This window comes from Falco cherrug, chromosome 15, assembly GCF_023634085.1.
Source record: "Falco cherrug isolate bFalChe1 chromosome 15, bFalChe1.pri, whole genome shotgun sequence".
In the NCBI taxonomy this organism is placed as follows: Eukaryota; Metazoa; Chordata; class Aves; order Falconiformes; family Falconidae; genus Falco; species Falco cherrug.
In genome coordinates this window covers 21937263-21949739 of record NC_073711.1, presented here as the reverse complement: position 1 = coordinate 21949739, position 12477 = coordinate 21937263, and the positions used below count along the sequence as shown (strand labels likewise).

The following is a 12477-nucleotide window of genomic DNA, read 5'->3' as shown; positions in this document are numbered from 1 at the left end:
TCTCTAGACAGAGCACAAAAGTCAGCTCCAAAAAGACAAATTATATACCATTTGGATATTTTTAACTTCTTGCACTTGCCGAGGTATACCTCGCCTGACAGATAGCAGTGGTCCTGCGCATGCATGCCAGGTCTACCTACAGCTACCGCAGTGACGGAGGTGAATATGCAGAGGTTTGTAAAGACACTTGAGAAATGACAAAGATTTGACCTTGTCATGTTTTTTGAGTCAGATCGTGATGCTTTGAAGTAGTTTGTTAGGCCCTTGCTTGCTCAACTCATTTACGTAGATTTTAAATCAAACTTCCTAAAAATGCATGCTGTTCTCATGAATGTCAGAGTTTGTGCTAAACATACATCTTCCAAGCTTTATATCATGCTATTTGACTCGGTATAGTTAATTAATAATGTAATGTAAATCTCTTCTAGAAAGCAGTGAAGATTGTTGGCAGTATAAAAATGTTTGTTAATGCCCTTTCTAAAATATTATTCAAGCCTGGCATTTCTTTCCTTTTGGAGCAAGTTCTAATTATTCTTTTACAAGATCCATGGAATACATAGAGTGAGAAATTGTAATTCCCACATGTAAAGATTAGTTCTTTTATATGAATACCAGGCTTGGTCTACAGTTCTTAAGAAAAATTCACACTATTTCTCCTTAATAGAAATTTTGTTTGAATAGCACTGGTATATACAGGTAAAAAAACCATGTTATTTCCCAGTGAACAGATGTTTCGTGACATTTACAAATACAGAGATATTTCAGTATTTTATTTGGCCATTCTAAACGTTTTTTTTTCCCCATGATATCTCCTTGGGTTATGCCTGTGCCCCATCAGTTCTTCTAGTGATAATTTCTCACTATAAATTCCCTTTGAATAATTTTTGTCATTTAATTATCTATTCAGTGTAGAGATGAACACTTATGGTCACAAAGAATAAAAGTATATAATCCAGGAGCAGAAGAGGTCAAGATTTACAGTCACTTGCCTTTCACTGATCCCATAAAACAATCCAAGCATGCAGGAATGATGATCCCATAAGAGACACCAGGGCAGAAGAATGAGAATGCAGCAAGAAATCCATCAGACTTATTGATATCTGTGAAGCTGAGAATCCCTGAAGTTGTGAATATAGAAGTGAGTTTTATATTATAGAATGAAATATTTATTAACTTTCTCCATCTGTTCTTTAAAAAATTTAGTTTAATGTCATCAAGGCATTTATGGAATACATTTAGCTTAATCATGCATGCATGCCTTAGGGAGTAAACCATCCCTGGAGACTTGCTCATTCTGGATCAGCTCTAGAACAAGCAAGAGTTTAAAATTCCATCATTCTTTTGAAAAAACACAGGACTTGGAATCATTCTTGAACAGAGGAGTTTAAAAAAAAATTATCTAGTATTGAGCATAGTCTGTCCAACAGTTATCTGATGATGAGCATACCCTGCCAGGCACAACGGTAAGGCTACAGCTGATGAGATTATAGACCAGCACAACCACAGCAATTAGCAGCTCTGTTTAAACGCAACATTTGTAGCTTGCACAAGTGTTAACCAAACACATAATTTTGGTGGACCAACAAGCCTAATTCCTTTGCTCTCAAGCTTCTTGCGGCAACTATAACTCCAGCAGTTTGCCACAAAATTTTTGTGGCAAAAATTCGTCATTTCTGGAGCAGAAATTTCAAAAAACCAGCTAATGGATTTGGTGGTAGGCTTTGAAATTGCAGAAACCGCGGTCTCTTTCATCTGTTGAATGTGAAGAAGTTTGATGAAAGGATATTATAGAGTGGTGACAAGGACCTAATTCTGATCCAAAGTTTGTCATTATAAATCATGAGTAATTCCAAAGACTGCAGTAGACCCTTATCACTGTTAAACATCTGTAAGTCAGATCAGAACCAGGACTAATAAATACATTCAAAAATGCATAATTAAAACAGTGATTTCACATCACTCTGATGAATTTTAGTCAAGGATTTCTTCAAGGATGCTTTTCTCACATTAGCATTTGACGTTAGTAAGCAATGAATAATTCCATTTTTTCTTTCCAACATCTGGGACACTTCCTGCTTTATTTGCTACTTACCGCTGCACACTGCAGGAAATATTAATGAATCTCGGGTGCTGAAATACAGGCCCCGTGGATCATGCTCAGGAGGCAGTGTTATGTAGTAGAGGTTATATGTCTTAAGATTAAGAAGCTTGATTTTGATGGAGCAAGATATCGGGAGATCTGCCAAACCTGTGGGAGATACGGAGATTTGGAGGAGGTTACCCAAAAGCCAAGCCCCTGCAGCACCTTTGTTCAGCTGTTCCCTCATACCAGGGAGACAACAATTAATGATAAAAGTTCCCCCCCCCCCCCCCCACCGCCTTGCTCAGATCAACTTTTTTACCAGTGATTCAGAAAAGCAGCACCCAAGGATGCCCCGAGGCTGGGAAGGTGCTGGGCAGCAGCCCCAGGGAGCGATGGACCAGGAGACCAGTAGGCTGTGGAACATCACTGCCATGCCCAGCTGCTTTCTCACGTCCCCAGAGGCCGGAGGTTTTCCTTTTTCATGCTGAAATTCCATGGTTGGAGAGGTCTGCTGGCTCTTCAGAGCAACCAGCAGAGAGCTGAGCTGACCACCAGAGGCAGGAGAGCTTCAAAGGAGGGAAAAAAAAAAAAGATCTTTTTGTATTAGTGTGAAGTGTTGGCAGTTCAACAGCTGAGCAGGAGGGTGAAAGCACCCTCTGCTATGGAAAACAGGTTAATCGGGACTTAACCAAAATCCAGCTAGGAGTGTAACCGCCCCTCTGGGACTTACCAAACTTTTTTTTCCTTCTTCTTCTTTTTTTTTAATCAGGAAAAATCCATCTTACCTGGACAGGTAGTGTTTTCCCTTTGGTTAGACACACTTCTGCTGCCTTGGTGGGCTTATATTAAAAAAGAAAAAAAGAAATAACATGCATATACGTATATAACTGCAGAGCAATATCTCCATCTGAGCTGCTCCCCTAGGCTCCTACATCAACCGGACATCACATGTAAGCCAGCTCCATGCCTTGTGCAAGGGGCTGTACATTACCGCAGGATTAAGTCATATCAGCCAGAGTACATTTTACAAGAGTGCACAGCACCTCAAGCCTATAATCAATAAGCTGTACATGCTGCAGCACAAAGACCTCTTATCTGGAATAACACTTTGAATTTAGTGCATTTATTTAATCCCTGATGCCTGCAGAGCATCAGTCCTGTCTTCTGGGTTAATTTATTTATTCCGGTGATGTATTTTCAGTCTTTCAAGTACTTGACATTTGAGAAGCAGATTTTTTTTTCCCATTTCCTAAAAAAATCTGAAAACTTTGTTTACAGAAATGTATTTGTTTCCTAATTCATTCCCTACTCTTTGTTTTAGGAGCCAAAGCCCTGTTACCAATACTAAGAGCCATACACTGGATGGATCAGGGAAGGCTCCTTCTCACCCTGCTTGGCAAAGCCTGTTTCTAAATCAGTGCCAGACATTCAGTGATCTTCGGTCTTTAATCTCATCTTTCCCACCCCCTATGAATATTGCCTCCTCCTCTTAAAAAAACACAAAGTCACCCCCTTTTGAGGCATACCCAGGATGCTGTGCTGCATTGAGATCACGAGAGCAGGCGATGCTCTTACCTTCTGGAACCTGGTATTTCCAGGTATAAGCATGTGAACCCTTGGCTGAACCCAAAAGAACCAGTGGTTTAGACAGTGTGACTATGTAAATGCTTACTGTTAAAAAGAAATAACAAAAGGAAAAATAGTCTTCAGCCACTGCTATGACGGTGTAGTAGTGATTATTATTGGAGCTGTAAAGAATGCACTCTAATTAACCCAGCCAGTGGGTACTAAACATTTGGTTATGGCAGGGTAGATTGAAGCTTTATAAGCTTCGGGATCTGCAAAGCAGAAAAAAGTCTCGCCTGACCTTGGCTGACTAGATTAATAATGGCTTCATAAAAGCTAGAAAAAAAATAAAAATAAAGCGACACAAAGGGCAATTTTGGGAAAAACACAGGGTTAATTCTATTTTCCCTACCCATTTTCCAGTATTTCCCTGTGCATCTTACACAGAAAAGCAACAAATGTTGAGAAGAAAGAATGACTCCTAGAACGGGGACGTTATCCTGGCAAAATATATTATGTGTCCTCAGAAATATTTTTGCAAAGGTACAGAATGTAACTGTTTTTCCATTTCAGACATTGTAAGAAATCTTTCACACTTCTATCTCAAAACCAGACCATGGGAGAAGTTGCTCACCAAAACATTCAGAAATGTTGCTCAAACAACACAGGGTGAACGGGCCGCTGTAAGGTCTGAAGCTCTTATTACTGATTAAACCTCATCGGTTACAGGCTGGAATAATTGCAGTGCATGGTGAACAAATGAGGCTGATTCTGAAAGGCATCAATTTTGAACCTCTCCTTGCCAAAACAGTAGGGAGATTTAACAATATAGACAAATCAGGCGCCAAATTAGTCCCACAGGCTGCCGAGGTGGAGCCTTCGCACCAGATCATTTTGTACGTGGGCAGAGATGCCGTCTCCCAAACCACTCACCTCACTTTCACAATTAAGGTCGTTATGTTGCAGGTCAAATAATTAGCTCCAGAATCCAACCACTGATCAAATGGGTCGTGTTGCTCTTCCATCACATCCCCCAAAGAAGCACAGGGTAGTTACGCCAGCTGCTTTGCAGCTCCCAGCTGGGCGGGCAGCCACTGCCACATTGCTCCCACTGTTTCCGTGCTTTCTTGGTGACATTATTTCATCTAAGCTTTAAAAGAGTGAATCCTGATGCTGGGAGAGGCAAGAGCGAGTGAATCCTATAGACACAACTCCATGAGCTGTTTCGGTCTCTGAAGGTCTGCAGATAATTCCAGTCACACCTTCAGGATGATGCTGAAGTGACCTGGGCTGAGGCAAAGGTCCCGATGGATGCTCCCATCGAGGAAGACGGTGTTTTTTCCTGCAATTTTGTTCTGCAAGTCAAGAAGTCTACACCTTTCCACATGTACTGTGAAAATCCATGATATACCAACACAAGCACATGCATGCACACTTTACACATTAAATATATATAAAATGACTGTCTTACTCTGCAGAGAGCCTCTGCCTGTGCCACAAACACTTCAAAGGCTTCAAAGCAGAGGTGCCTGCAGCAAGGGCTGAAGCTGAGAGCAGAAGTGCCAGTTTCAGCTGACACCAGAGGTTTCAGGATCTTAGGGCATGAATTTTTTTTCACTCATTTTAAATTAATCTAATTGGAAAAAAATTGAAGGAGAAATAACCTGAGACATTTTGAAGTTGTTTTCTTTTTTTTTAAAAAAAAACACCTGGGAAACGCTGTTTTGAGATTAAACCTGCCTTTAAGTAGATATTTTAAAATAAAAATACCTTCAGTGTTTAAGAAGGGACTGCAGAGATGTACTCTTTGCAGCCATTTTGGAGAGGAGGGTTTTTTTCTGTATTTTACAGCAATGCCACCACTGTTACTCAAGCGACATTTCAGGTCCAGGGTGGGCAGCATCTCTGGACTTTCATTCTGGTCCTCTTCTCCGAGTTAATGCATTGGTTCTGCAGGCAAAAAAATAGACATTTTTAATATTACAAAATCCAAAAGGCTTCCTGCTGGATGGACAGATTTGTTGTACATCACAGATAGGAGATGAGGGCTGAAGCAAATGCAGTGTTATACCAGGACGAAGCACCCTGTGCCCAGCACTGCGGCAGCCTCCTGCACTTGATGCTGCCCACGTAAGGGAGGAAATTCTGGGGGTTTTGTTGTTTGGTTTTTTCCCCCACCATTTTTTTTTTCTAATGAAAGTGCTGAAATATCTTGGTTTTGAATAGTCGTGGCATGGGAATCTTCTTTAATAGCTGCCTATTTAGCCTGACTTAAGACTAGAAACATTTCAACAAAGAGTACAGGAGTTTTGGGAGTGCTTGCTGGTGCTCTCTTCTGTTCTTTTCAGGTTGCCAGAAGCCCAGGGGAAGGATGTGGGTGACCCTGGGGTTTGGATGCTTTGTAGTGGGACAGGTAAACATCTCCCTAGGACACATGGGTACTCAAGGAGCTCAGCCAGGGCAGTCCCTGTGCAGGAGAGAACACAGCAGTTTTCCTGGACTAACCAAAGAGAAGGAGATGAGCTATGCAGTCTTAAAGCCATCATTTAAATAAAAATGTAATCATTAATATAATAAGAAGAATAATTAAAAGATTGTGAGAACAAGTTTATTAACATCACGGGGCACAGCGCTTCCTTGACCTGGTCCAGGACTGCATCCCACGGTGCCCCTTGCAGGGAAATGCAGATCCAGAGCACAGCTCTCCTGTTTTTCTCAGCCTGACCAGCAGCCGCATTATCTGTCATTCCATGCATCCTCTGTAACGCTGCGCACGCTGCCTTTTAGGCCAAACCCTTGGTTAGGGAAAATTGGTGGAGCATCACGACTGCATTGATTTAATTGATTGAGAGCATCAGGCTCTGTCCAGCACCTCATCTCCAATCCCAGGCAATATTAATCGGTGCGAAAGATAACAGCGCATGCCCTAGTTGCAGAAGGAATGAAAAGATTTCTTCCCCAGGACTCCAAAGAGTGCTCTCAGAAAAGAAAAATTATGAGAGTGTTTTTTCTCTTTCTAGCCCTGGGTTTGCCAGCGGGCACCGAGCTCAGCCTGTGAAGGTCCCTCTGGACCAGCTCGCCTGCAGCACTGCAAGGAGGCTGCCGAGTTCAAGCAGGTACAGCCAGGCTGCCACAGGTTTGGGATTTTAACCACCAATTTTTATCCAGAAACACTATGGAAAATCACAGATGGGTCTCCAGCCAAGGCATTGACTGAAGTTAGTAGCAAAGACATAAAATTTTATGGCTGGTGGATTTTGTTTTTTCCTTTAACAAAACTCGAGTGCTTCCCAGTGTGCAATGGTGACGTTATCCTTGGGAAGTGGCTGCCTATGATGAATGGGCCACAAAACCAGGGGCAGGCCCGGCTGGGGGAGGCAGGGCGCTGCAGCAAGCCTGCCCGAGCACCGGGGGTAACCCACCCTCCCGCAGCAGCTGCCAGCCCAGGGCCACCATCCTGCCCAAACTGCTTTACCAAAGGCTCAAGGTTTCCACCCTATTAACGAGCGATGCACAGATGGGTTCGGTCTTCTAAACCCAAACCAGACTAAAGAGTCTTCCCTCGCTCCCTCCTTGCTGAGGTATCTGTGCACTCCCAGTTTCTGCTAGCAATAAATCATTATCCGGGAGCTGCCTAGGGCTGCCTTGTCTTGAGGACAGCCAGGAGGCACGTCTGGCCTCGGCTCCACCTTCTGTATTTGCCCTTTTGAGGGTGGCACAGCAGAAGCTTTCACCCCGGCATGCCGGCGCAGGCGGCCGGTGCAGTGACTCGCTGCTGGAGACCATCACCCCCGTGGGAGCGGCAGTGACGGGGGGGCTGCCCTCGGGATGGCAAGGCTGGAGACAGCCTCAGCAGGAACAGGTCGTGTGCCTTTCTTTGCCTGGATGCAGTTCTGCCCTAAATTAAATGCAAAAGTAAAACTCAGGGCAAAAGCTGAATCACTCGCTTAATTTAGCGGTGAAATCATAAGCGAAGCACTACAGTACCTGGTGAAGGGTGCAGTGATTTCTAATTATGGATTATACAGCTAATCAGTACCAATCAACGTTTTATGATCTTGACTTAATATTTAATATAATTTTAATTATAATTGCTTTTGCCACAAACTGTGTCAAATACTAGGTGTGATTTCCCCTCCCGGCATGCCTCGCAGCACTGGGTGGGCTCTGGGATGGGGGCTGCTCCAGGAGGGAGCCTCTCTCCCCAGAATCCCACCCAGCAGCACAAGCCCACCTCCCCACTCACCTTCCTGCTTGGTCTGCCTTGAATTGTGATGCTAATTAAGTGGTGGTGAGTCTCAGCATTATTAGAATGGAGTTTTTATCTCACATAAGTACCTTCCAGCTACAAACAGGGGAAGTTCATTTAATTAAAAATAATTTTAGTGTAAGTTAATGTGAACACAGTTCAATTACTCTGAAATATATTTAATTTTTTTTCTTTTTTTCTTTCGAAGTCTAACAAGAGGCTGTAGAAAAAAAATCCAGATAATCCGGATGGTGCATTCAGGCCATTTCTGTGTATTTAAGACCCCCACATCTGCCTGCTCTGATTCCCACCCCTTTGCCCCCAAAATGTTGGGCATGGTGTTTGGGAGCTCTGGCATCACAGAAACTGGAAGGTTTTGGTCAATGAAAACATAAAATTTTAAAGCATTTTTTTTCTACAGTGCCTTTTTCCTCCATCTTTTTATGATCTAGAAGGATGCAGAGCTCCTGCTATCCCTAGTGACCACTTACTTTGTGATTTTCAGCATCCCTGGGAGACTCATCTCAGGAGGGGCACCACTTGCTCAAAGCGCGTCCAAAATTTTGCAGCAAGGGACTTAGGCAAAACACATCACCTTCAGAAATCCCTTCTGGCTCCAAACCTTCCACTGCCATGCTGGTAAATCAGTAGTGCTTCTGAAATTCAAGGGCTCTGATTAAAACAGACCAAGGAAAACTGAGCGGGGTATTTTATAGGAGACACTGGGCACTGGGACATTATTTTTAAAAAGAGTGGCTGGTTTTCTAGCACATTACTTAATCAAAGCTTTTGTGTACTCTGAACTCCTCCTTTTTTAACACAAAGGTCATTGGATGTATAGAAAGTCTGCAAGAGTGAAATCCCGTAAGAGCCAAACTGACCGGCCACTGGCACCTCATTACAGAGAAAATTGATGCAGGCGAACGAACCTCTGCTGTATCACTACAGATCTCAGCCTGGGCTACGTAACGAGGCTGCGGGGAGATGCTGCTGAGAGCCGGGATGCCAACATACGCTCTTGTCTCTACTTATTATGATCAACCTTAAAGTCAAGCACCAAAAGATACATTTGGGGCTTAATGCCATGCCTTGCTTTGCCAGAAGACTGGCTCTTCCAGAGCTGCTGCTGAGCACCATGAGGGTCATTAGGCGACAGCAAGAGCCAGGGGAACGGCTATGTTTTGGTGCAGTGCTTTTTGCAGCCTCAGCGTTTTTTCTTACCCTTCTTTCCTTCCATTGCACACAGTCCCCCATGCCTGTGCAGCCTCCTTGAAGCCCGTATTTCAACTCTTTACTAGCAGGGCTGAGTGAGTAAGTTGAAGTGAATAATTCTTCCAGTGAATCTCACCTCTTTTTCAGTATACAATTTACTTTGATGGATTCATTACTCCCAATTATTTGCTGAATAGCTTTAGTAAATAATTCTCTGGCTGTAGATGGATGGTGAGTGTTTTGCCATATTTATTTAATGGTCAAAATTTAAGTTCTGCTGGGTAAGTGCAACTGCTCACCTGAGTTGTGTTGGTGCTTTTTCCCGGCTCTACTCTCAACACAGACGTGTGGCGTTGGCTGACGGAGGGGGCCAGTCTCCAGGCTGGCAGCAGACCTAGGCAGATGGTCCTCTGCGGTCGTTTTTTCAGGCTTTTTCTGGTAGTTGGAGGCTTAGAAACTTTGCTCAGGACTCGCTTTCAGTGCAGGACCCAGGGCTGGGGGCTGGCACGAGCGTGCCTGCTGGTGGCCAAAACGTCACTGCAAACAAATGCAGCAACATGTAATGACAGCGGAACCGCAGCCACGCCACCGCTGCCATGACTGTTTATTGATCATCCTCAGGGCTTCGCCCAGCTCTATCTGTCACCCAGTAAAAGAGGTTTCTGTCCTTATGTGCCTTCGTGCCTTTTCAAAGCCCTTTTGCCAGCTCGGACCTGACGTCTGTGCATGACAGCAGCAGAAGCCCTCAGCTCTGCTCCGCAGACACCCAAGACCCTCTTCACAGGCCTGGTGTTTTTAACTAATTTAAACTTAATTAAAAAAATCCCCAAAACTAAAGAGCAAAACCAAAGCAAATCCAGAATGTTTAATGAAATAATTAACACTCAGGCAACTTTTTTAATATCCCAAATGAACATTCTAATTTAATATCATAAAGAAACATAGAAACACCAGACGTATGCTGCGGGTTCAGACACCTAATTTAACTCACCTGGGGAGTCCCCAAATCCATCCCTGCCTGGGCTCAGGCTCTGGTCCCCCACCTTGTCTTGTCCCAGGGTCTCACCTGGGGCTGAGTTGGGGTCTCCTCTGGGGATTCCCTCCCCTTGCAATTAATAACATATCAGCTTCTACTTAAAAAAGAAAAAAAAAAAAAAAGGGCATGTTTGATTTACATTAATGCGACTACTTAGCCCAAACCTGCGATGAAAGGGAGAAGCCCAGAGGCAAAGGAGAGGGTCAGGGCGTCACCAGCGCGCAGTGAAGCTCCAGCCCAGTGTCAGCAGCTGGAGCTGGTGGCTCTGTCTCCCCAGCGCTGCCAGGGGCTGCCAGGGAAAGGCAGGAGGGGAGGGAGTCCTGTGAGATAACAGGAGGGGGAACAAAATCCAGCACAGGAGCTGCAGCCCCCAAAATCAACAGCTGGAACCTTACACCCAAAGCCTCCAAGCCTGCACCTCCTGGTGGAGTTAAGTACTGACCAAATAAAGCAGCTTTTGAAGGTTTCTGTTTATTTTTTATAGCATGAAAGCACTTAAAAGAGAAAATGTCCTTAAAGTAAACACAAACAAAAAACCACAAAGAGAGCAAACAAGCAAGCACCTGGGCTGGTTCCTGCAGGGACAGACCCTCCTCAGGCAGCAGCCTGCAGCCCCACCACTCTGGTGGGTCCAACCCTTCCCCTCCACCCCAAAGCTTTTTACATGGGTTTGATCACCAGCCTCCTGATTTGCGAAAACAAAGTCTGAGATAGGAGGCAAGGTCTTTATAGCAAATAGCTAAGACCATTGACTTTCAAATGCAATCTTGGTGGGTTTTTTTCTCTCTATAAATCTATTGTGCTGCATCCTTATTTACTTTCTCACAGCCCCCACTAACAAGTTAATATTACCATAAAGGAAATAAATTCCACTCCCACACGTGGAAACACCTCCTATCAGAGTAACTTAACATCACTCACACGGTAATATAAAGTAATTATACCACTATGATACCACTGGTGCAGCTACATCAGGGACCGATAGGTTAAGTCCTTTCATCCATTAAAGATCTTATAACCTCTTGTTACATATGTAGCTACATATGAAGTCCTATTCCCAGAAAAGGTTAATTAAAGCCCGTAATTCCGGTATGAGCTGAATGCGGCAGGGGTCAGGCAGGAATTTCTCCCGTGCACAGCCCCTTACACTTACTTAAATAAAAATGAACTTCCCAGAAGGACTGAGAAGCTCAGCTTCCCCTTTTGGGAGGGGGTATTTATCAATCCTCCACCTCTCTGAACACCTGTGTAGAACCCTGTTCAAGACCTGGAGCCCACCCTGGTGACCTGCAAGAATATGCTATGGAGGGACATGTCATGGAGGGTGGCATTTTTGCATTCCTATGTATAATAATTCCTGAATTATCTGAATGGGCAATTTAAGGAGAGATGGTCTTTTCTCCCCGAAGGAGTACAGGCAAAGAGTATCTGAATCCGGCCAACCCAGTCACTGAATTTTTAAAAGCAGATGGAGGGGCTGTCCCACCACCCGCCCTTCCAACCCCAGCAAGAGGAGCAGTGCGTGGCAGTAGCTGGGCGCTTCAGCTGGGGGAGGGAGTTTATCTGAGCATCTTTAACAGGCTCACCTATTCGCTGAAAATATGCAATCAGCAGAAAGGACTAACGAACACCAAATGCAGACAGCTGTCTTTTTTAACGCTTCCTCCCTCAAATAACGCTGCTGCGAGGAAGGTGGACTCGTAGACCAGCTGTAATCAATATGTGGAAGTTGTTTCAGTGGGAAGGGTCCCACTTATTTATTTATGCAGCATGAGAAATGAAGGGGAATGTTATAACAAAGAAGACAGTCCTTAGAAATATCTATACACGCAGGCACACGTACACACGCATTTAACATAAAATAGCAGAGTCGGAGGAGACCACCAACCTTCAAGCTCAGTTTTTGCCATCTTTCTTGTGTGCTGGTGGTGAAGGGAATGTGCAGCGCCTGTGATAAACGCGGCGGTGCGGTATGCCATCAGTGCTACCTAAAAGCAAATGAAACTGGCATAAATAATTGTGCTGTAGAAAGCCTTTCTGTTGCACCTTGCCTATCACTGACAATTTACATATCTTAGGAAAACCTTTGTCAGCTTCTGTCATTTCTGCACTATTATGTGCCTTTCTGGATAATTACCAGTTAATGTGAAAAAGCAGATGGAAAAAACCTTGAAATTTCTGATAGAGAATCCTCAAACCTCTCCCCTTATCTGTGCACAGCAGCTTCCTGATTTCAAAAGAAGTTTGAAAACCTTTGTTAAAAATGTCCCTGATTCCCAGTTTGAATGAACCAAATGACATTCAGCTAAAATTATTCAGCTTTTTCCACAA

The 12477-nt window shown here is 43.9% G+C and overlaps 1 long non-coding RNA gene across 1 annotated transcript; it reads right to left on the bottom strand.

The window, feature by feature from the left end:
* Nucleotides 1–3343: 3343 nt before the first annotated feature.
* LOC114016328 (uncharacterized) lies at nucleotides 3344–10212 on the bottom strand. The gene is made up of 5 exons (XR_003560731.2): nucleotides 10102–10212; nucleotides 9410–9647; nucleotides 8390–8554; nucleotides 5420–5599; nucleotides 3344–4963 (listed from the first exon to the last, which is right to left on the bottom strand). It is a non-coding gene; the product is annotated as an uncharacterized LOC114016328 (long non-coding RNA).
* Nucleotides 10213–12477: the final 2265 nt, after the last annotated feature.